We start from the raw sequence: 26182 nt of genomic DNA, 5'->3' as shown, positions 1-26182 counted from the left end.
CTTGGCTCCTCGTCTTCGCCGGCTAAACCTATTCTCACAATAATTGCGGGTAAATCTTAAGACTATATTTTGGCTTATGACCTATGTTTTATATACATTGGACATCCTAATGACAGCGATATATCATGAATGACAAATTATATAAACTAAATTTTAAATTATTGCCAATCCTTTGAGTGGTCGAAACATAAATAACTGGTCTTAGGATGGTCATACTGGGAACACTAGTAGAAAAAGGGCCTATTGTCCCGGTTCGTAAGGCCCATCTGTCCCGGTTTTTGAACCGGGACTAAAGGGTTGTTACTAATGCCCTAGGCCTTTATTCCCGGTTCTTACACAAACCGGGATAGATGGGTCTCCACGTGGCCGGTGCAGCGAGCCCAGGCAAGAGGGCCTTTATTCCCAGTTGGTGGCACCAACCGGGACCAATAGGCATCCACGCGTCAGCATGTGGCAGGAGCTGAGGTTTTTGTTTTTTGCTGAAAGGGGGTGGTTTAGGGGGTAATTTAGGATGTGTAAGCTAGCTAACAGAGAGAAGTGTCCTCTCTTATTTCTGTGCTTCGTTTACCAACGCTACTGCTATGCCTAAACATGGCTTAGATTAACGTGAAGGCAAAATGTGGTGCATGTCGAAAGTAATATTGATCCTAACTTGATCAAGTTTGGATTAGACTACTTTCGACATGCACCACATGCTTGTTTCCTTCACTTCAATCCAATCACGACAAAAAAAGACACATCCGTGACATTTTGGGCCGAACAATTTTTTTCTGTCATACATATGACACTTCTATGACAATAATTGTGACAAAACCCGGTATCATCATAGATGTGGTGGGCTCTGTAAGTGCATCTAGTGCCCCTTGGTGATTTTGGTGTATTGAAGACTTATAGGTTAAGAGACTAATGCGTTTGTGAGTGAACACAGGTCTATAAGTCTATGAGGAGTTTGATATTTATAGAGAAAGTCGACCCCTAAAAATGAAGTTCTTTGACTGAAGACTTTGGTATTTCTGAAGACTTTCTGAAGAGTTTGAAAGTGAAGAAATTGGTGTGACCTTGAAGACTTGGTATTCATTTGAGGAACATGAAGCGTGAAGACTTTTGTTTTCGTAGTTTCATTTTCTCTTTCTTGAGTCATAGGAAACACCGTACTGTTAAAGGGGGTCGAGGAAATACTAAGGAAAAATTTCCATGTGATGCTCAACTCAAAATCCTACACCTACCAATCCCTTCGAGTGAAGCCATTGGAAATCTCATACAGTTCAGTCAATTTCTTCAGTGACAGAGACGAAGTTCTTCTGGTCTCTGAGGAATTTGTTCTGACTAAGGAGTTCGGAATTCACCAGTGCGGATTGCCTACACAGTGAGGAACATGATAGCCCTGAGGAATTTGAACCTCAAATTTCCGACCGTTGCTGTGCTACGCGCCAGCTGTCCCAAAATATCTTATCCACCTAACAGTCATATCATTGAAGGGCATTTATGTCTTATCATGTCGGGCTGCTCCCTAGGCTATAAATAGCCGCCCCCTACAACCACTAGCTGGTTGGCTGCTGTGAGAGAAACTGACACTTGTCATTTGAGAGCATCCCATCCTCCGAGGACTTTGAGCGAAAATCATCGAGTGAGGAAAACCCAAACCCAAACACATACAAACCCAAAGTGATTGAGCATCACTGAAGAGATTGATCCTGCGTGGATCCGACGCTTGTTACCTTTGAAGACTGTGCTTCTTCCAGATGGTTAGGCGTCATGGTCTAGAGCATCCAAGAGGAATTGTGGATCGCCGAGTGACCGAGTTTGTGAAGGTTCGGAAGTCACCTGAAGACTTCCACGAGTGATTGGACGAGGTCTGTGTGACCTTAGTTCAAGGAGAATACAATGAGGACTGTGTGTCCTCAGGTTTAAATACCTAGCCGCTCCAACCAGATGTACAACCGAGACAACAGTTGGAATTGGTCTACCAAATCACTGTCTTCACCAAGCCAACTGGTTCTATTTCCTCAACTCTTTCATTTCCTCAGTATTGTGTTGTGTGCTTGTCATATCTGTGTTTGAAGACTTTGACTGAAGACTTTCTCAATTTCCTCAGTTCAATTTCTTCAGTCTATTTGTCTTCATCCTGTGTTATCCCGTGATTACACTTTCTGTACTCTGTGCTTGTCTTCATTTCATCATGATGAATATGCTTGTCTTCTGTTATGTTTACTTCTGAGTACTTATTCCGCTGCAAGTAGTTCTTCGCTAAGGAATTTCCTCACTAGCAAATTCCTTAGTGAAGAATTCATAAAAATCGCCTATTCACCCCCCTCTAGTCGATATAACGCACTTTCAATTGGTATCAGAGCAAGGTACTCCCTTGTTCTGTGTGATTTTGCTTTAACTGCCTGGAGTTTTTGTTATGTCGACCGCAGGTATGATCAAGGTCTCTGCTGGGTGTCCTACCTTCGATGGGACGGACTACCCCTACTGGAAGAATAAGATGCGAATGCATCTTGAAGCAATTGATAACGATCTCTGGTATGTTGTGGAAAATGGTGTTCCCTCTGTCTCACCCTCACTGGATGCTACCGATGTGAAGAGATTCAAGCAACTCGATTCTCAAGCGAAGAATATCATATGTGGCCATCTGAGCAAAGGACAGTATGGAAGAGTGAGTGCTTTGGAAACTGCCAAGCTTATCTGGGATAGGCTGTCCAAAGTCAATGAAGGAGTTTCAACTCAGCGTGACTCTCGAGTTGGTGTTCTTCGCAATCTCTTCAACCGCTTCAAAAGACTCGACAATGAAAATGTTCAGCAAACCTTCGATCGCCTCACTGACATCTCAAATGTGCTTCAAGCACTTGGTGCCACTGACATCACCGACCATGAGGTGGTGAAGAAATTGCTGAGATCACTTGATTCCTCATTTGATACTCTGGCATTAATGATACAAAGAGCGTGCTGATTACAAGTCACTTGACCCCGCTGATATCCTCGAGAGGCTAAACACTCATGAGTTCCAGCTTGCTGAAAAGAGAGATCTCTATGGTTCGAGCTATGGCAGATCACGTCACTGAAGGCCAAGGCAGTATCTGAGTCGGAAGATGAAGACTCTGGTAGCAGCCTTGGTGACCCTGAAGAACTGAGTCATGAGCTAGCACTACTCGTGAAGAAATTCCAGAAGTTCTCAAGACGTGGTCGCTTTGGAAGACCCTCAAGGAGCAATGATTCCTCATCCAGTGACTACAAGAAGAGGCTTTGTCACAAGTGCAAGAAACCTGGACACTACATTCAAGATTGTCCTCAGTGGGAAAAGGAATCAAAGAAGAAGAAATACAAGGATTACAGTTCTGATGATGCGAAGAAAAAGAAGAAATCCTCAAAATCTTCATCATCAAAATCCTCAAAGTCTTCATCTCACAAGAAGAGCAGCTCCAAGAAGGCTCGGGCATTCATTGGAAAGAAAATGGACTCTGAAGCTGAATCTGAGGAACAAGAGGAAGAGGAGGCATCTGAGGACTCCGAGTCTGGTGTGGCGAGCCTAGCCCTCGCTACTGCATTCGTCAGCAAGTCTATCTTCAACTCTAAAGAAAATGACTTCACCAACAAGGCTGATGAAGGCAATGATGACTACGCTCCCACCTATTGCTTCATGGCAAAGGGTGCCAAGGTACTTAAATATACCTCCTCTGAATCTAGTGAAGATGAATCTGATGAAAATCTTAAGCCCAGCTACTCTAAACTTGCTAAGATTGTTGTAAAACAACAAAGGGCTTTTGAAAAGGTTCAAAACATGCTAGACAAAAGTGATGATATGTTGGGTGAAGAAATGGATCGCACTAAAATCTTCAGAGACTTCAGACCAAGTTTGACAACCTTCAAGGTCATCATAACACTCTCTTATCTAATCATGAGAAACTTTCTTATGAATTTCTTCAAAGAAAGCAAGATCTTGAGAAGCTAAGAGTGAGTTATGAAGATCTTCAGAAGGAGCACGATTCATTACTTGCTCAACAAATCAGCGCTGCCCAGGAAGAATTTGTTCCTCCATGTTTGAACTGCATTGAACGTGAATCTGCTAATTCTTCACCTGAATGTTCAAATGCTTCTAATGTTACAAATTCTTCACCTGTCTTTGCTATCACTAATTCCTCATCTGAGGACATTGCTAGTATCACTGACGATGCAGGGCTGAAGGAATTGTACATGACATGTGAGGGAGTCCTGGATTAGGGGATATCCAGACAGCCGGATTATATCCTTCGGCCGGACTGTTGGACTATGAAGATACAAGATTGAAGACTTTGTCCCGTGTCCGGATGGGACTCTACTTGGTGTGGAAGGCAAGCTAGGAAATACGGATATGTATATCTCCTCCTTTGTAACTGACCTTGTGTAACCCTAGCCCCCTCCGGTGTCTATATAAACCGGAGGGTTTTAGTCCGTAGGACAACATACAATCATACCATAGGCTAGCTTCTAGGGTTTAGCCTCTCCGATCTTGTGGTAGATCAACTCTTGTAATACTCATATCATCAAGAATAAATCAAGCAGGACGTAGGGTTTTACCTCCATCAAGAGGGCCCGAACCTGGGTAAAACATCGTGTCCCCTACCTCCTGTTACCATCCGCCTTAGACGCATAGTTCGGGACCCCCTACCCGAGATCCGCCAGTTTTGACACCGACATTGGTGCTTTCATTGAGAGTTCCTCTGTGACGTCGCCATAAAGAAGGATGCCTCATCTCGTTGTTAAAAACAACATTACCACCGGGGGAGCCCTGGCTATCGGCGAAACTCTCCGGCTTGGCAGTTTCGTCATGACCGCCTATTCGGCTACTGCACCGACGATGACTTCTCTAGTCATCGAAAACAGCCTCCACGTCGACTCGGAATTCCCCGAGCAGATGGATCCAATGGATCTCTCCTCCCTAAACGAACTCTTGGATCACGGGAGGACATCACCCAAACCCTGAACCTAGAGTCAGGCAGCGGGCCAGACTCATCAGGCAACATACCGAAATCCGAACTTCCAAATCGGAAACCCCTCGGCCCCTGGGTCTCAGATCGGGTAGGGGTCCGGACTCAAATCCACCCACCCACCCAGACATAAACGATCTTTCCCACATCAAGCAAGAGCCCTATGAAATAGTACATCATTATTGGGCCAGATTCCTCCATGTGATGAACAAGGTTAAGGACTGTCGCGAGGAAGATGCAATCTCACTTTTCTGTAATAATTGCACGGACAAGGGAATCCTTAACGCCTTAAGTCGCTGTGACATATCACACTTCGCTGACTTGGCGTCCATAGTACGAAAGTATTGTGCGATGGAAAGCGCCTGGAAAACCGAAACGAAATTTTGGGATAATCCGGCTCCGAATATACACCCAGTCCGTAGTAAAAGGGTGCACTATCATAAGACACCCGAGCTAGGTGCCAAGAAACAAAAACCCTATACAGGGCATGGAACCATATTGGAGGGATGGCCTAACGGCCCCTGCAAAATTCATAGTACGTCGGATACCATACCAACACACAGCCTTAGAGCATGTTGGATACTCCGGCAGGTGGCCAAAAGCGGTGAGGATCTTCTCATCCCAGATGCCGCAGAGCACCATCCCACGGATAACAATATGGTATTAACAGTATTTGAGACCTTCGCATCAAATAATAGGCGCAAGCGAACACTCCGCAGCATTGCCGAAATCTGCCATGTGGCAGCAATAAATCCATGGAGCGACACGGCTATCACCTTCAATGCCAGTGATGAACCTAAATTCCGAACAACCCGAGCACCAGCCGCACTGGTCCTCAGCCCAATCGTGGACGGCTTTCGACTCACCAAAGTACTCATGGACGGCGGCAGTGGATTATACCTCATCTATGAGGAAACTCTTCAAAAGATGGAAATAGACTGGAACCACATTGAGCAAAGTAGCACAACCTTCAGAGGAATCATCCCCAGTCAGTAAGCACGCTGTGCTGGGAAAATCACACTAGATGTGGTATTCGGCACGCCGGAGAACTACAGGTCCGAAGAAATTACATTCCAAGTGGCCCCGTTCAGCAGTGGATATCACGCTCTTTTAGGACGAGAGGCGTTCACAATCTTCCAAGCCGTACCCCATTACGGGTACATGAAGCTCAAAATGCCCGGGCCCAACTGAATCATCACTCTCGCCAGTGATCCGGACACAGCACTCCGCGCCGAAAACAAAACAGCCGCACTGGCCCCCGAGGCATTATCCGAAGCCCTCTCGACCGAGGAATTAACCACGCTACGCTCCACAGTGGACAGGGACGACGTGATATTCGACAAGAGATCCAAGTCCACCTCTTTTAAACCAGCAGATGAAATAGTTAAATTCCAAGTCCACCCAACGGACCCTACAAAAATAGCCTCCATCGGGGCACAGTTAAACCCCGCCGTGGACGCCGCACTATGAGAGTTCCTGCGCGAGAATTGGGGCATATTCGCCTGGCATCCCTCAGACATGCCAGGAATCCCACGCAGGCTGGCCGAGCATAGCCTCAATATCCTAAAGGGATTCAAGCCGGTCAAGCAGGCTCTTCGGCGTTTCTTTGAACCTAAGAGACAGGCCATGGGAGAGGAACTAGCCAAGTTATTGGAGGCCGGATTCATCAGAGAAATAAAACACCCGGACTGGCTAGCAAACCTAGTGATGGTACCAAAGAAGGATAAATCCTGGCGCCTTTGTGTCGATTTCAAGGACCTCAATAAAGCTTGCCCAAAGGATCCCTTCTCCCTCCCCCGCATTGATCAAATTATTGATGCTACCGCAGGACACGAGTCATTGTGTTTCCTCGACGCATACTCCGGTTACCACCAATTCAAGATGGCGGAGTCCGACCAAACCGCAACTGCGTTCATCACACCATACGGTCCCTTATGTTTCAACACAATGCCTTTTGGGCTCAAAAACGCCGGCGCAACATATCAGCGCATGATTCAGACATGTCTGGAGAAACAAATCGGCAAAACAGTAGAGGCATACGTAGATGATGTGGTCATCAAAACCAAACACGTCGACTCTCTGATAGACGACTTGAGGCTCACGTTCGACAACCTCCGAACATATGACATCAAGCTCAATCCGGAAAAATGCGTTTTCGGCGTACCAGCCGGAAAGCTCCTGGGTTTCATTGTCTCCAGTAGAGGTATTGAGGCTAATCCGGCCAAAATCCGAGCTTTGTCACAGTTGGCTACCCCAATAGACCTCAAACAAATCCAGAAGTTAACTGGATGTGTGGCGGCTCTAAGCCGCTTTATCTCCCGTTTAGGAGAAAAGGCATTACCCCTTTATCACCTCCTTCGGCGCATCGAACACTTCGAGTGGACGGACGCTGCCACAGCAGGATTGGAAGAAATAAAAGCCATACTGGCAACCAACCCAATCCTGGCAGCACCAAACATCGGCGAACCCATGCTATTATACATTGCGGCAACTCATCAAGTTGTAAGCGCAGTGCTCGTCGTCGAACGAGAAGCGGACGGACACAAATTCCCTCTTCAAAAGCCGGTATACTATGTATCCACTGTCCTCACTCCATGCAAATCACGGTACCCACATTATCAAAAGATAGCCTATGCGGTATTCATGGCATCCCGCAAGCTGCGACACTAATTTCAAGAGTGTTCGATTACAGTAGCCTCGGAAGTGCCACTTAATGATATCATAAACAACCGCGACGCTACGGGCCGGATTGCCAAATGGGCCATTGAGCTCCTCCCGTTTGACATAACATACAAACCTCGGCGAGCCATTAAGTCGCAAGTATTGGCCAACTTTGTTGCCGAATGGACGGAGGCCGAACCCCCTAAAGAGTACGGCGCATACTCCAATTGGATCATGCACTTCGACGGTTCTAAAATGCTGGCTGGTCTATGGGCTGGCGTCGTCCTGACATCCCCAACTGGAGATACCGTTCAGTACGTACTGCAAATATTGTATACAGACTCCAACAACGCAGCCAAATACGAAGCTCTATTGCATGGTCTTCGGATGGCAGTCTCCATGGGCATTCAACGCTTGGAGGTGCGTGGGGATTCAAACCTCGCAATATCCCAAATAAATGGAGACTTTGACGCCAAGGACCCGAAAATGGCGGCCTATCAAAATGCCGTCCTCAAAATGCCAGCTCGGTTCGAGGGGCTCGAATTTCACCATGTGGCTCGGGAAAACAATTAGGCGGCGGATATCCTCGCCCGCATCGGTGCAAAACGCGATGCGGTCCCCCCAACATATTTTTGGAGAGGCTATTCAAGCCATCCGTAGTATGGGAGGGGACACCGGTAACAATAGTCCGGACCCGGCCAAAATACCTGATACCGAACACTCTGACACAATCGGAGTTTTCGCCATCGAAATAACACCTTCAGCCCACATAATAATGGCCATCATTGCCCCGTGGACAGAACCATTCCTGGCCTACCTAACTAGACAGGAACTTCCGGAGGACCAAAATGAGGCACGCTGCATAGTGCGGCGATCCAAGGCCTACAGGGTCCATGAGGGAGAATTGTACAAAAAAGCATTACCGGAGTCCTTCAAAGGTGCATCTCCGAAGAGGAAGGGCGGAACCTTTTGGCAGAAATTCACGCCGGACTCGGCGGTCACCACGCCGCAGCCCGGGCTCTTGTAAGCAAGGCCTTCCGTATAGGATTCTATTGGCCAACGGCCCGGGCAGATGCACAGGACTTGGTCCAACGTTGCGCCGGTTGACAGCTCTTTGCAAATCAAAGCCACATGCCACCCACCGCCCTCCAAACAATCCCCATTCCGTGGCCCTTCACGGTCTGGGGGCTTGACATGGTTGGACCCCTTAAAGGGGGAACCCACAAGAAAAAATACTTACTGATCATGGTGGATAAATTCACCAAATAGATAGAGGCAAAACCTGTTAAAACAGCCGAATCCGGACCGGTGATAGACTTCATATACGGGGTCGTACACCGTTATGGCGTCCCCCACAGCATCATCACTGACAATGGCACGAACTTCACGGCCGATAAGGTAAAACTCTGGTGCAGCAAAATGGGCATCAAGCTCGATTATGCTTCAGTCTATCACCCACAAACCAATGGCCAGGTTGAACGAGCAAACGGTCTTATAATGAGCGGCATTAAACCCAGATTAGTGCGGTCCTTAACGGAGTCTAACATGCACTGGGTAGAGGAGCTCGACTCCGTACTCTGGGGGGTGCGGACCATGCCGAATCGTAGTACTGGATATACACCCTTCTTTATGGTGTACGGCGCAGAGGCAGTCTTGCCCTGTGACATAATTCATGACTCACCTCGAGTGCGCATGTACGAAGAAAGAGAAGCTGAGCTCGATCGGCAGGACAGTCTGGACACCCTGGAGGAGGAGCACGACGTGGCAAAAGCCCGTTCCGCATTTTATCAGCAACAGGCTCGCAGATACCAAAGCAGAGAAGTACGGGCCAAAACTTATAACGTTGGCGAACTAGTTCTACGCCTGCCGGATAAGAAAAAGAACAAGTTCGAGCCCAAATGGGAAGGTCCCTTCATTATTGACCAAGTTGTGATCGGGGGAGCGTACCGTCTACGGGATGCATCGAATAATCGACTCGAGCCGAACCCATGGAACGGAGCCAGGCTCCGAAGATTCTACGCCTAGCGCCGGACTCTATGTTCGTCTCCTTCCTCTGTCCATCTTTTGCATATACATTATCTGTCTTGTTTTTCTTTCTTTCTTTCTTTTATTATTTCTCTAGGCCTTCAAGGGCCAACTTGTGCCTCGCTTGCACATTATAGATGCGCTAGCTGCACTCATCATACCTGGGGGCTTCTTTCACAGAAGCTTAATTATTTATCTGGGCCTCATGCCCCGCACATGTGTTATACTTCCGCATGTACCTTTTGTCGCCATTATATGCATCGATATGACTTAAGTTTTGGCCAAGCTGGGTTGCCTGGCTCTTGTATTTATGCCCTACATTCCCGTTAATTTGGCTAGGGCATAAGGGGAGCACCTCTGCGATTGTTACTGCCGGGTCAGCCGGATGTGTACCTCAGACTGGGTGAAGCCGAAAGCTAGCGTTCTTAAGGGAATATTCAGTCGGTGAACAAAAGATGATTTTTATTTATTTTCCATATGTGCCCCCCAGATGTTTTTTCCTGCGCTTCCTATCGCAGTCCGGACATGCACTTTAGGGCATGCGTACCCAGGGAAAGGAACCCTTAACGGAACTATTCTCCCTGGAAGATGTTTCTTACTACCCATGTAATATAACATAACTAGTTGGGCACTTGTCTATTCAAGCACTAATGACCCCTACGCCTGGTCTCCACGCATACGCCGGTTCTTATACAACTGAGCGGGTATTCGGATACACTCCGGACTATCAGGTCCCGAGGTTGAAGCGAAAAGGTCCGCCATGATAAATGATCTACAATCCGGCTAGAAGGCATTATACATGTCACTTTAATTACATAGTCATGCAGACTGACTAAATTCCTCTTCTATACCATCCAACAGGCGGTCTAGCCTACAATCCTGTCGGGAATAATTTACGGCTAATTCTACTTGCCCATAAACTAAGCTAACGTGGATCTCTTTTCCGTCGAGCCCTATAGGTCCGACCTCGGCCATGTGATTTGGGTCAGCCTTGGTATACCGCGTCTTCACCATGGCCCAGGCTTCCCTGGCACCTTGACGGCAGGCAAATATATTCCATAATCGAAAGCGCCGCCGTGCTCCCTTGAGCTTCTCCGTAAGCTCTGCAATGCCTTCTGGCAGGGAGGCGGATGGCCACAAGGCCTGGGCAACACCTTGCATCACCTGCCGAACTTGTTCGTGCAGTTGTGAGAGCTCAGATAGAAGATCACCCACAGACCCCGGCATTTCCTCCGCGGGACGACCCGTCAGCATACCTACAGACATAACGTTGTTAGCCGGTTTCTTTGCCGAACTCCTTCAAAAGGATTCATTCAAGCACTTACTGAAAATGCCGCGTCGAAGCCGCTTATTCTCCTTCTCGGAGTCTGCAAGCTGGGCTCGAACATCTTTCAGTTCCACGCTCAGCTTGGTATTGGCGTCTTGGAGATTGTTTTTCTCCCGCCTGACCTCAGTCAGCACGCGTTCGCTAGCCTTTAGCTGTCGCACGACATGCTGGTCCTCCGGATTTTCTCCGGATTCATCTGCAACATCTATTGTTAGATCTGCAGCCACGCCGCACACTATATGGTTACCAACATCCTTTAAAGTAAATGTTACCAGCAGGGGACTTTTTCGATTCCTTCAATGCGGCAACAGCGGCCTGCAGTTGGGTCTTGCATTCTTCCAGCTCCTGTGATAGCCGAGTATTCTTGTTTGTAAGAACCTACACAATAAAGATGATCCTTAAATCAGTTCTGCTAACTGTTTCAAGTCTCAGGGGCTACTGATATATATAATCGTCAGATTTACTTACCCGTACATCCTTTACATACTGATCCGTGGCTCTGGCTAGACCATCTTGAGCAGCACGGAGGTACGCCTCTCCAGAATTGATGGCATCAAAGGCCTCTGGTGAGAAACAAGCATCGCGGAGTACGGCCCGGCGGCGCCTATGATTCATGGCGCTTTCCACTTCTGAATTTTTGGCGGATAATCTATCCGCATCCTCTGTAGGGGAATTATCCGGCGTCACTACAAGAAATACAATCAATTATGACTCCCCATTTTGGTCGTTGATTCGTCATTGTTATCTTTTATTGACCTTTTCTTGACCAAATTCAGATGGTCAACAGTTGGCCGTCAAGAATGAAGAAACATGACCTTTTGGGAATTTTGGTCTTAGATAGATTTGCGACCAAAATTTCAGAAAGGTCATTACCTATTTGCCTGAGCCACGTAGGATCTGACCAGGCTGAGCTGACGTGGCATTATTAGTGACCAAATAGAATCATCATAAATTTCATAGCCCAGTCCACCAATCTAGCCTACATGGGCCCAGCCCAATCATCGTAAATTTCACAGCCCAATCCAAACGACATGGGCCCTGCCCCAATACCTATTTTCTTAATTGAAATGGTTTGATTTATTTGGACTAATGCATTATTTTGTCAAAAGCATGCACGTCTTAGGATAGGCCCATTAGAAAACAAGTACAACATAATACAATATTTCCAAAAAGTGTATATTTCATTTCAGTAACACATCACAGGAAATACAATACATCATCCATCAACTCCTATACACAACAAGGTTCAAGGACCAACAAGTGCACAACAACAAAAAATAGTTCTACAATTGCAAGTGCACAGCAAAAAGGCCCAACAAGTACACAAGTGCACAATAATATAGATTGGACGAGAAGCACAAATATCGTGTCAATGGTACACATACATTATCCCATCACCCAGGCACCAATGTTGTGTCCATCTGCTGGATTTGCCACATGGCGGTGTTACTGCATTAGGGCCGTCCCAGCGTCTCCCTGCCCAAATGGCACAGGTATCTGATCGCTGTACTGCTCCAGCATCACTCCCGCTACAACTGGTGGAAGAAGATCAGCTCATCAATCATCTGCACACCAACAAACCAAGAAGATTAACCTATTTAGACTACAGAAATAAACCCATCCATCAAAATTTTGTTTCTAAACATCGGCATCAAATCAACACCAAAACTGAATTAACACGCACGAAAGAATGGAGCGTAGCCATATGCACAGCCTAAGAACTTAAGGTTTGAGCCATTTTTGATACTATAATAAATACATACAACCAAAATTTCAATCCATGGACACCACACAGAAAAGGTACTAAGGCTCTACTTGCTACTGGAAACCAAAGCAAGGTACGAAGCATAGGCCAGGCCAACAATAAACTAGTACCAAATCCAAAAATAACCATCTGAACTGAAGTTAATAAGACATTTTAGAATCAACTTGATAGTTGACAGTAATGTTTGTGTTGGACACACCTAGAACTGAAATTATACATCATGCCCAAATTCTGATGTCCAATGCCTCGGTTAAGTAAACACTAAGGATGGTACATAGTGAAGATTTGACACAACCAGAACTGAAATAACAAACTCCTTTAAAGACCTACACTAATTTTATTACACAGGCAACGAAATCCAACACGGGCAAAGACTATAGGAGTTGGAACATGGAAATGTAGGTGTACAATTAGCGCATCACATACCTAGTATCTAACTATCAACAATGGTCAGCATGTAAAAGCCAACTAGTAGTAATTGATGATTAGTAGACAGAGACATGAAACGGATTCAGTAGTAATGTGCATGCTCTTATCCATGGTATCATCAATCTTAACCAAACCAGAGCAAGTAAAGGAGCTAATCTCCATGAGTGAAACAAATTTGATCATAGCAGCAATCCATAATTTTCGGTAACAAAAATAAGAAGGTCCTTAAATAGAGAACAAGTTGAATCATGCATTGATCAAAGTGTCTGTTCTTGGTTTCTCTTCGTTAGAAGGCAGACAGGTCAGAAACCGGAGAGACACTAAACATGCGGAAATATGTATGGATTATCAAAACTTGCATTATCCTACTATCACTAGTATAACAAGCTGCACGTTGGCATAGTTCATGAACCATGTACATCGTGACAAATACAATATCATCCAATGCTTGACTATGAACAAAATTGAACAATTACACCTCATAAATGCGGAGCATAGAATCATGGAGCAAGTAGGAGGGGTAGAAGGGGATGTGAGGAGCTCATCGGAGGGGGTTGTAGCCTAGGCCGAGCTTCATCACCACGGCGGCGGCCAGGGGAGGCAGATGAGCCTACCCATCATAGGAGCAGCGCCACCACCACCGCCAGAACTGAGATGGCCAGAGATACAATCAGAAACAAATACAGAAGACAATGCTTGAGATACAATCAGAAACTACAAAGCTTGGAGCATATCATATAATAATTGACAGGCTAGCCATTGTTCTGGCAACAAATGTGTTCAATTGCATGATCATAGTAACAATCGTAATACAATACCGTATATTTGATATGTAGCTATATACCAAATAACCATTATATCTTGCAAAATAAAACACCTCATTAGTTTATAGGACTGAAGTGGAGCATCAGTTTATTCTAACCGCTCAACAGACTATAATCGCACGTGTGCAGCAACCAAGAAGCGTGGCAGAGGAAGATCTAGCATCTAGAATTTCAATTAATTTGCAGATCAGATCTCAGGCGATTGAGCCATTAGCAGCATGAAGGGTATGAAGGCGCTCACAATCGGGGAAGTCTGAAGGAAGTGAGGAGGCGTCGGCGGCCTGGAGGAGGTGCTTCCACTAGCGGCCGCAGGACTGGCCCATAGTTCTAACAAACTACAAATGGTCATGCCCGCCGTTTGCAACGCTAACCACGTAGAGATCCAAAGCAACAAACTACAGTTGCATAGGACAATAATATCACAAACAATTGCAGGATTCTATTAGGACCATATCCACCTTGCAAAATTGCACTCTTCATACTATGTAGCATGCTAGTATACCAATATGGTCTAGTTTGTGGACCAGTACCTGCCGATGCAGTGAAGCTGCACTGCTTGATCAAGGAGGCCAGAAGCAGCACCGGTTGAGGACGCCCGTGGATGTACGGTGTGCGCCACAACCCCACAAGTGCACCGCTCGAGGACGTCCAGTCCTCCTCATGGCGTCTTCAGCGTCGTAGCGGATGGCGCAGAGAAGTAATCTATGGTCTGGAAGCGCCATAACAATTGATGGTCTCCATTTCCAGCTTCATGGTCCCATTTCCAACTTTTATGCAGCAGATCAACCTGACATTGGAATGGATCACCCATGAGAAAGAAATATATAACAAAAGGGAAGACAAGAAAAGAATTGCATAGACTATTTGAAATTACAACAAGAGTGACAAGATCCCAAAAGAATTGCATAGACTTGCATCAAGAGAAAAAAACTAAACAATATGCATTTGTTCAAGCTATAATTTACATGATGCTAAATTTTTAACTGCTTATGAAAGAATTCACAAGATCTCAAAAGAACTAATAGCAGCCAAAAATGGATTTCCCACAATCAGAGGTATCGCATATTTTGCACGAATGTGTTCTACTCCTTCCGTCCCAAAATAAGTGACGCTGATTTAGTACAAAAAAGTTATTATATAGTTGCACTAAATATATAGTTGTACTAAATCAACGACACTTATTTTGGGCCATGAGAGGGTGGAGTAGGGTGAGGCCCCTGCACAGTAGTCACTCCAGACTCTTGTGTTCATTAAAAATTCATGCTTCCTGTGTGTGTCCTTGCTCAAAGTCAAAACCTTACTTATTTTGTTTTCTGACATGATGCAGTGACCATGGTGGAATCCAAGAGCAAGGCACTAGAGGTTCTTGGATTGAGAGACTTCCACGTGTTCCATGAAATTCTTTAACCTCTCTCTTTCATGTTCAAAGATTGGCCACTGTTGGTTCTTGAAATGGGACGCAAAATAATCTTATGCTTAATCTAGTAATTGACAATAACTAGTGTTGGATTAACATGTAATTATATGCCTGACACATTAATTAGCTCTAAGTGTTTTACGTTTTCATGTAGTCAGTGAACTATGGTTATGTTCTGGACTGTAACTTCTAGGGAATGTTTGGTGTGGTGTGGTGTATGTTGAGCCCGGAAGAAGAACAGTGCGGGTGCAGCCAAGTATCACATGGCTCATCTCTTCCCATTCGATCCGCAAATAGCAATTGGTGTGCATTCACTAGTATGCCAGGATACCACTATGTATAACTTCGTATTGGATGTGTATTCGACTAATTCAGAAATCCTTAAATGCAGCTATCTCAAGGTAGGTAGACAGTGGTGAAGAATTCAGGGTGCTGCCCACCTGATAGCCACTCGTCCCTGTCCCATTATCACATCTCTATTTTACCACACCTAAGCAAAAAATGTGGAACTGCAGATACAACATTTCCAAGCATACACCGACAGAGGTGCCCATTAACAAATCGAATACACAATGTTATAACAAAAACTGGAAAGAGAGTCGGGAGATGGCCTCACCTTGCCGCTGGAGAGGAGGTTGACGGCAGCGACACAGGTCGGAGTTGCTGTAGTGCGTAAAGGATCCGAGGAGGAAGGCAACGAGCAGGGCGCCGACGGGGCGAAGCACGGAACGGAGGTCGGCATGGAAGAGGCGCGGGTGCTCCAGCGCCACTCGGTAGGCGGGAGCATCAGAGGCGACAATCACGTCCGTGATGGCGGCCAGGAGTAGTAGCACCATCACCAGCGCGGCGCTCAGCGCCTTGCCCGCGCGGGTGATTTTCTCGCAGACGGGAGCACCGTCCAGTTGCCCCGGTGGTCGGGCAGTGGCGGCAGCTGGGTGCACGGCATCAGTACCCCTGGGTCACCGCGCGGATCTGGCTGGCACCACCATGAATCGGTCATCAGAGGGCACCCCTTGAGAAGTGGCGGCAGATCCATGGGTGCCCCGATGCGGTGGACGAGGCCGGGGAGAAGAAGAGGGGATCGAGGAGGGCCGGATGGAGATGCGGTGTAGGAAGCGGGGAAGAGGGAGGGAAGCCATGCTGGGGAGCTGGTGGCGGTGAAGGGAGGCGGCAGGCTCGCCGGCCAGCGAGATGACGGGAGAGGTCACACGCCGGCAGGGGGTTGGTGGGGGAGGGGGGCGGCGGCGGATCTAGGAGAATGAGAGAGAGGAGTGGGAGGTGAGCCTGATAGGGTTGTGTGGCGGCTGTGCTGTAGAATGGGTGGAGGAGAAGACACCGCCCACTTGCACAGCGCCCTCATTCCAAAAGCCGAAATTCCGTGATCCCGCCCTCATTCTCCAAAATGATCTTGACTCCGTGCGATTTTCCTTTTGCATTTTTCATGCCATCCTTTCATGTTCGCTAGCTGCAGCTGGGCCCCGTCTTCTATTTTACCCCACACTGCATAGAGATTTGTATGGTATGGCTAGTAAAAAAACTAGAGTAAAATACAAAGTGACATCTTGATGCAAAGTTATACAACTAAAACATACTCTGATAATTGTTGATGATGTAACCTTGATATGACAATAAATGTTTTATGAAGTTTATTAACACATTGTAGCCAAAAGAATTACCAAACGTAGCATTGATTTGTACATCACTTTTGAATCGTGATCTCTTTCTTTTAAGTAAAAAAATGTTCCTTACCATTTATAATTGTACTGGATATGGTGGTCGCATGACATCACCAACTGATGCATTCTAATGTGATTAGGCGATGGCATGATTTGCATTGGCCATTATATTCAATTTTAAAATCATGGGGTTTTAGAGTTTAGTTATTTTCAAAGTAAGATATCAACGTAGATGGAAGCATGGGTGAAATAGACGTCATCGTATTGGGATATATATATATATATATATATATATATATATATATAGGCATGCCTTTCATGTCGAAACTTGACATTTATCAATGTCATTTTGCTATTTTTAAGTCATTTTAACGGATACTTGTGCATTTTTATGGATATTTTGAAATTTGAACAACAAGTAAGTAAAACAATGCACACAAACGGATTGTGAATTCGTATCTAGGTGTAGTTATACTTTGTGGACTCGACATGTAGGTGATACTGTTGAGGTGTCTGCCATGTCACCTCTACTCAAGCCTATGACCTTATTAATTTGGTCAAGGAGGACCAATAATGAGAATATGAATAGTTCTACACATTTTTATGACCATTTTGTGCAATGAGATCATGACCTTCCTGGCAGAAATGGTCATAATGTTGTAGGATTTGGACCTTGCTAGACACCACACGACCATTTTGTCAATTTTGGTCACAGATCCATGACCAATCTGACCACGGTCATTATTTTTTGTCATAAACGAGCATATTTCTTGTAGTGCGTCCGCCCCATATCGGCTTCCGCCTCTATATCCGGCCCTGGAGCCCGACTGGTAGAAGCGTGATTGGCAGCATCACCGGACATATTCTGGCGAGCATTTTTTCTGTTAAAGAAACATGGGCGTCATTACATTTCGAGAAAGATGACAACCACGGAGCGGGGTTTCTGTTATACCTTTGCGTCGGCGTCTCCGTCCTGACCGCCTTCCTTTTTGGCCTGCCCGGCCTCGATGCCTCTTATTGGCGAGTTGCTGCGGGTTCGGCAGGGCGTCCCGAATGCCTTCCCTGTAAAAACACCATGTATATATGGTAGGTGAAGTGTCTAAAAGGGGATTATAGTTTTTGAAGTTGGGATTTTTGGCTTTTCTTACGTGCGATGCAGGAAGCAGTCTGGGATAGTCGGCCGTAATAGCCACCATGGCATCATCGCAGCTTAACTGATAGAACTGCCGGTCTATCAGCTCCACGAATATATCCGGATCTTCTTCGAGTCCGGAGTCGAGGGCCCGGTCAGGGTCCTCTGGTTGTGGAGAGGGGCTGCTGACCTCCTTTATGGCTTTTCGCAGTTCCTGCCACAAAACAGCCAGGTTAATACATACGACAAAGAATGCGGGAAGAATGCGAGTGAGGAGATATAACTCACCCAGCTTGGAGGGTTGTACATGGAGAATCCATCCCGTGGCTTGATGCGGATGAATTCCTCTTCCTCTCCCTTGAACAATTCGGACAGAATTTTTGCTAAGGCGGCAGCATTGTCCGAACCCTTACGCCCGCAACGGGTGGCGTCATCCGCCCCGTTAAAACACCACAAGGGGTGCCCTCGATATTGAAGTGGTTGCACTCCCCGCATTATGCATATCGACATGACTTCGATCACTGTCAATCCTGATTGAGCCAGTGCTTTAATCCGGTTCATCAGGTAAAGGACTTCTCCGTTGTCTTCCTCCTGGGGGCTCTATGGGCGCCAACTTCGGCGTTTCTTCAGAGGAGCATTGCTGAACTCAGGAAGACCCCGCCGAACAGGGTCCGGAAGGGGAACGTCCTCCATATAAAACCATTCCGAAGGCCAGTCTTCGGACGTCTTCTTCGGGGTACCGGACAGGTATCCGGTTCCGGCGATGCGTCACACTTCGGCTCCGCCCACTTGATAAAATGACCCCCTCTGTGTGCGAGGGACGAGGCAAAATAGCCTTTTCCACTGCTCGAAATGAGCCTCGCAGCCCAGGAACAACTCGCAGAGAGCAACATAGCCGGCGATGTGTAGAATGGAGGCAGGGGTGAAATCGTGTAACTGGAGGCCGTAGAACTCCAGGAGCCCGCGGAGGAACGGATGAATTGGAAATCCGAGTCCCCTTAATAAATAAGGAACAAGGCAAACCCGCTTCCCCGTAGAGGGACTGGGAAAGCTCTCCGCTTGCTCCCCGCCATTGTAGGTGGCAAGCCCGGCTCGAACGGGCACCATATACACCAGAGGGAGAAACCCCTTAGTCTGCAGTTCGACTAATCGACTGTGTGGGACTAAACACCTCTCCCAATCACCGGGCTTAGGGCTACGGGGGCGGGAGGAGGAGCTGCGGAGGTCGGCCATGCTGGAATGGATCTTTCCAAAACGCGCTCTGATGGATTCTCGCTAGGGGGAGGATGGTATGGATTGGATCTAAGAATCCCCATCCCTTTAATAGACAATTTATTTATCTGGCTAGGGGGGCGGATGTAAAAACGCCCTGGCGCCTCGTATTCATGCGACGCATGGGAGATAGCCCTTATTGGACATAGAAGCCAAGAGGTTCAACATTTATGAGGCCGGACACTGCTTACGAACATTCGAAATATGGAGAAGAACCCGCCTTGCAATGCCGAAGACAACACTACGCGCCGGACTCATCGTCATTGAAGCCTGGATCGGGGGCTACTGAGGGAGTCCTGGATTAGGGGGTATCCAGACAGCTGGATTATATCCTTCGGCCGGACTGTTGGACTATGAAGATACAAGAGCCTCAAAGGGCATCAGACTCTTTGTGATGTGCTTAAAAAGCAGATCCTCAACAGGAACCCTAGGAAAGAGGGTATTGCCTTTGAGAGGAAACTCAATGCTGATGGCACATATTGGAAGCCTGAGCAGTACCCCAAAACCTCATGGGTTGCTGCAAAGGGACCTCCAGTTGATCCATCTAATTTCTCTGGCTTTACATGTGAATCTTCTCATTCTTCTGATGAGACATTTGACTCCAACTATAAACTATTCAAAAATCAAAATGGTGAAGTATTTGCTAGATATGTTGGCACTAACTGCAGGAATGGTTCCCCTATGAAGAAAATCTGGGTTCCCAAAAGGTGCCTTGAAAGTCTTCAGGTGAATGTCCTCATGACACCACCTGTGAAGAATAGGAACCCCAGATCAAATTCTTCATATGGACCAAATTCTTCATATGGATCCAAGTCCTCATACAGACCAAATTCCTCACGTGGATCAAATTCCTCAAAAGGATCAAAGTCCTCATATGAACATCATCGTGCTAACAATCTGTTTCGCAAGGAAGAGACAATGGCTATGAATATGAGCATTATTCTTCTAATCATTATGTTCATAAGTCCTCGAAGAATTTCTCTACTTATTCATATGCTTACCCTAACCCCTCTTATGTGAAACGAAATGGTTTGGCCTCTATGCCACCATTCTCATATGGAGCTCGCAGAGTGATGAACTCTTTGCCACCCCTTCAGATGTGGGTGGTGAAGAAAAAGAACTAATTTCTTCTGCAGGGTCAGGTCTCTAAACGTGCTCAAACGTCTGAAGAATTTGCTGGAGACCTGAAAAATGCCTGAAAGGACGTGGGCTAATCATGAAGAAATGAACTTTCATTTCTCACGTCCTCATACTGCTTTATTTGTCTTACTGCTTGATGAAATTGATCTGATGAATTGTGATGTCATATTCTTCACTAATGAAGTATATGAAGTTCGTAAGCTGCACTAATTCATCTGCAGGATGATCAACCCAAAGCCACTGAGTGGGTCCTCGATAGTGGATGTACAAATCACATGACTGGTGACAAGAATCTATTGATGGATGCTCCCTTATCACCATTGCATCTGAAGCATATCATCTTCGCCGACAAAGGCAAAAGTCAGGTATTGGGTCTAGGTAAGGTTGCGATCACAAAGGATTGACACATGGACAAAGTCATGCTTGTTGAGTCCTTAGGATACAACCTTATGTCTGTCTCAATGCTTTGTGATCTTGATATGGTTGTTGTCTTTGGCAAGTATCGTTGTGTTGTGGTTATGGAAGCTGACAATTCCAAAGTCTTCAAAGGCTTTAGGAGAGGAGACTTGTATATTGTTGATTTATCTACAGGACCTCAACCAGTCGTGTGCCTACTTGCAAAAGCTTCAGAAGGATGGCTATGGCATCGACGACTTGGTCATGCAGGCATGAGGAATTTGCACACGCTTGCGAAGAAGAAGCATGTCATTGGCATTGAGAATGTCAAATTCCTCAAGGATCATATATATATATGAGTTTATGTCCTCTACAGCATTCACTTATGGCTATTTCTTCAAGTTGGTTTTTCTGCTAATTGAATGTGATCGGACCCTTCCCCCTCTATGCTATTCTCAATCCAATCTATTCACAAATTCTTCATGTGCGTTCTATTTGAAACTCGTTCAAAATCTTCACCGTGTCCTTGTCAGCTGAAGAAATTGCGAACGGAACGTTAAAACTAATCTTATCCAAATTTTCGGTTTTGCCGCTCAAACCGTTCCGCATCCCACGATAAATTTTCTATTCACCCACGATCTTACATGATCTCCACTTCTCAGTACATGGGTGACACATGTCGTGCGAAGGAGAAGGGTCAGGGGCACGTGCGAAGGAGAACAGTTTTTCACCGTGGCTATAAATAACCCCTCTCCCCTTCCTCACTTCCTTTACTCTGCTTGAACTCTCTCTCCCGCTCGATCTTCTCAAACCCTAGCGCCGTCGCTACTCCATCGTCTCTGGTGAGGAAGAGCTTCACTGCCTCAACCTCGTCGCCATCGTACTCGCGCCGGCCGCGGAAATCTTCACTCTGCCGCCGCCATAGCCATCTTCCTCCGCCGAGTTAGGGCGTGGAAGATCTACACAGACGAACTTCACTTCTCCACCTCACTGTTCGTCGTGTTCTTCATCCAGGGTAATTAAAATTTACTTTTACTACCCTCTTTGATTCGAATGTTTTCTACAAAATCTTCAAAGGTGTTTTTTTCTTCAAATCCTCACACACAAAAACACCTCACAAGTCATCTGTTCTTGATTCGTTTCTCTAAGCATCATTTTTCTTCAACATTCCTCAATTGTGTGGATCTTCGATCTATACAACTCTGGAACCTAAGACAAAGAACGCTTAGTGAAATTCTTCAAGACTCATCTGGTCAAATTCCTCAAACTTGTTCTTTTTGAAAACCTTCTGAGAACGCATATGACCTCTCCAAATTCCTCGCAACTATACTCTGTTCACAGTTACTCATGTCCGCTGCTGAATCACGAGGTTCTCATCAACTTAACTCATTTGCAGCATTCCTCGAAGAAAAATTGCATACTTCTTCAGAGAATTCGATTGTTCAAATTCCTCAACTGAAGAATATGGCAGACGGTAAGAAGCCACAGAAAGGAGGAAAGAAGCCTGAGGTCATGACTTCTTTTGAAATCCCTGATGACATTTACAAAGAGTATTGCACACCTGATGAGGCCAATTTGGGTAAGGAAAACAAAAATCAGCGCAAAATGCGCATATAGAGGATTGAAAGGAGATGGGCAAGAGAATGGAGGGAGTATAGGTATGTGACTCCAAAGTACATGAAGAAATTCGCAATCAATCCTCCATGCCCACGAGCTCCATTGACACCTGGCCAAGAGGCAGACCCCACCAGCATCAAACGCGGTGAGGACTTTCCTGAAGAATGGTCCAAGCGCCAAGCCAAGTTGGCTAAACAAGCAAAAGAAGCAGTGAGGAAATTTAATGAAGACTCTGCTGCTGTTGCTGCCATTGAGGCCTTTGTCAAGCCAAAGAGATCTATGGCAAAGAAGCCTGCGCGCAAGCCAAGTGCTTCACCAACAGTGCCCTCACGACCAAGTTCCTCAGCTATGCCCTCACGGCCAGAATCTTCAAAGACCTCAAGGCCAATTCCTCATGCCGCTCCTGCTCCTCCAAAATCCTCAGCTCCTCTAAAGTCCTCAGCTGTTCCGACAAAGTCCTCAGCACCTGTGCATCTGGCCATGTGCCAAAGGACTGCAGGCGTCTCTATTGCCTCAGGTGTCTCAGCTAGTTCCTCAGCTGCACCAAATTCTTCATCAGGTCCCACTCTGCTGAAGACAAAGGCAACTGCTGGACGAGGTCCTCACCCAAGTCCTAAGAAGAAGCAAGTCGCCTTCCAAGTGCCATCTGACGATGAAGCTGATGAAGAACTTGCTGATATCATCAGAGACAGGCAAGTTAGGGCCGCTAGAGCCAAAGGCACAAATGTGCCACTGCTTTTGGATCCAAGGGCGATCCTCGATTACATTGATCTCTGGCACAAGGACCCAAACACTCCTATGCCTAATTTCAAGTTGACACCTGGTCAAAATCACATGCTGACTCATTTCATCGAAGAAGAGAAATGGAAGTATGAGCAGGCCAGGCAGATCAAGAAAGCCCAGTACAAGAAGGAGAAGTTTCTGAAGACTAACGTTGTCTCTATGACAACCGATGAACTTATCAAAATCCAGTATGAAATCAAAACCCTCAGCGACAACTTCAATGCCTACTATGCTGATTCGCAAGGAGCCAAAGTCAGGTTTGTCAAACTGACTGAGAAGTTCACCAATGTTGCAGCCCCATCGCAACAAGAAGTTCCTCAAGCTGAAGCTTCTGCTCAGCAAACTGAAGAACATGCCAGCACCGCTGATGACTTTCAGGCTACTGAAGAAAATGCTAGTTCCAGGGCTGATGACTCCATTCCAGCCGCTGAAGAAATTGCCAGGGTATCCACTAGTGGTGCGCCTGAAGAAAGTGAAGAAGTCAGGGCAACTGCATCAGTAGCGCCTGAAGAAAATCAACCAGATTCCTCAGCTCCTCCTGCGCCTACACCAACTCCAATCCTTCCATCTGCATCAGATGTGAAGAAGACCAAGGCTGCAGAGCGTGCTGCAGTGAAGAAAAGGAAAGCATCAGCTGCTTCAGATTCTTCGGCTCCGAAGAAAATGAAGCCTATGACGAGTTTATTTGCTAATCCAATTGATGTTGTTCCAATCTCTACCATGCCATCAAAGGACCTTGTTCCTTTTGGTGAAGAATATGAGATCCCTAGCGGATCTGATGAAGAAAATCATTATGCTGCTTCGTTAGAGCAGATTGATGAAGAAATTGAAGTGGATACGATCCCTTCAACTCCAGTTGTTTTCTCGCCAATGCCTCAGTTCACAGCTGAAGAGGCTGGCATTGAAGAAATGGAAGATGAAGACGTGGATATTGGGAGTACTACACCAGTAATGAATTATGACTTTTGGGAAAGTCAGCACCCCAATTCTCCACTCTTCACACCGCTACAACAAATACCTCAGTCCCTTGCACCAACTGTTCAAATGGGCTCTGAAGAAACTCACCCCACCTCGTCTATGCATGAAGAAATTCCAGCCAATAGTGCTGAAGAAACTGCTGATGCTGATCATATGACAACGCAGACTGCAACTGAAGAGGAACCAGAAATTCCTCAGCCTGATGAACCTGAGATTGCGATTCCTGAGGTTGTGATGCAACTCACTGACACTCCTCTGCCCAAACCAAAGGATCCATTCTCACGCAAGCAAAAGTTCAAGGCTGAAGATTTCTTCGGCGAGCATGTATTCTTCACTGACTACAACCCATATGATTCTGCTCGCATAAGGAAGAGGCGTTTCTGGACTGCTAGTCAAGCCAATTTCTATTCCTCTGTGCTGTTCAACAAAGACAAAGTCTTCGATCATGCACACATTCCTCACGTGGACATGGAATCTCTGCCTTGCTTCGAGCCAGTCCTCAGTGTTCTTCACGACGCTGGACTGTTAAACTTCTACACTGACATATGTGATTGGAATGAAGAACTCATTCTTCAATTCTATGCGACGCTGCACATCACAGGAGATTCTGAAGATATGAACTCATGGGTGCTGGACTGGATGTCTGAAAATACTCACTACAAGGCACCAGCAACTGAATTGCTTCGTGCCCTACCACTCAGCCCCCCCCCCTTGATGGTGCTCGTTGCGTCTACAGTGAACCTGAGCTTACAAATCACTACATGCAAGTTCTAATGAAGCCTTTGAAGCCAGGGCAGGCCCCACGAACCAAATTCCTCGTCAAGGAATTTTTGTATGTGCCTCGGACTGTCTATCGCATCCTGTCGAAGACATTGAGTCCTATCAAAGGCCACGACTCAAATGATGAAGAAGTCGTTGGCATCATGAAGAATCTGCTTTTCAATATCATTCATGGCGGTCCCGTCAACTTCCATGATTTCTTCATGAGGACTCTGGCCAATATTGCTATGTCACCATTTGAGCTGAAGCCTTATGCACCTTGGATTATGAGATTCATCAGAACAAGGTCTTCACTCAACTATAAAGCTGACACTCTGAACCACTGTAGCTACTTGCCTCCAATAGAAGTCCTCAAATGGACATTTTCCTCAGCTGATGACAAAGGCAAGGCAAGTGCTGTTATAGATGAAGGCATTCGTCCATTGGATGGTCAATTTCGCAAGGCTGCATCCTACTCCACCAATGATGACTCTGCCACTGATGACCCACAAGTATAGGGGATCTATCGTAGTCCTTTCGATAAGTAAGAGTGTCGAACACTACAAGAAATATGTCAACTTATGACCTTCTGTCAGTGACCCTCGAAGAATTGGTCATAAATTTATGACCATTTTAGACCAATTGGTCAAAAGCTGTTCAGGGGGCTCCAAACCCTAAACCATTGCGACCATTTTGGTCAGAAAGGTCGTAATTTCCTTACACGAAATGGTCACAAAGCAAACAGTGCTAGTCCGCTGCCTTATTTCTAGTTGTTAATGACCAATATAGATGGTCATAGCCTTGTAGATTGTGGTTGGTTGTGATGACTAGGCGCCATCTCATCAGTTTTGCCTATGTGTCATGTCCATGTGGCAGTTTTTGCCCTAGGTTTTGAAGCAACCTATATTTCTATCATTCTCAAAATTCCCAAAAAAATCTCATAAATTCTTTGGGGCATACCTTCAACAAATATGTAAAAATCCTTCCTTGCCTAGTTCAAAACTAATTCAACAATAT

The 26182-nt window shown here is 46.1% G+C and overlaps 1 long non-coding RNA gene across 1 annotated transcript; it reads right to left on the bottom strand.

Annotated features, from left to right (window-relative positions):
* Nucleotides 1-12122: 12122 nt before the first annotated feature.
* Nucleotides 12123-16710, bottom strand: LOC125545922. Its single transcript, XR_007300352.1, has 3 exons — nt 16029-16710; nt 14526-14782; nt 12123-13820 (listed from the first exon to the last, which is right to left on the bottom strand). It is a non-coding gene; the product is annotated as an uncharacterized LOC125545922 (long non-coding RNA).
* Nucleotides 16711-26182: the final 9472 nt, after the last annotated feature.

Source organism: Triticum urartu, chromosome 3 (assembly GCF_003073215.2).
Source record: "Triticum urartu cultivar G1812 chromosome 3, Tu2.1, whole genome shotgun sequence".
In the NCBI taxonomy this organism is placed as follows: domain Eukaryota; kingdom Viridiplantae; phylum Streptophyta; class Magnoliopsida; order Poales; family Poaceae; genus Triticum; species Triticum urartu.
Note: the sequence above shows the minus strand (reverse complement) of the source record. Positions and strands in the feature narration are given on the sequence as shown.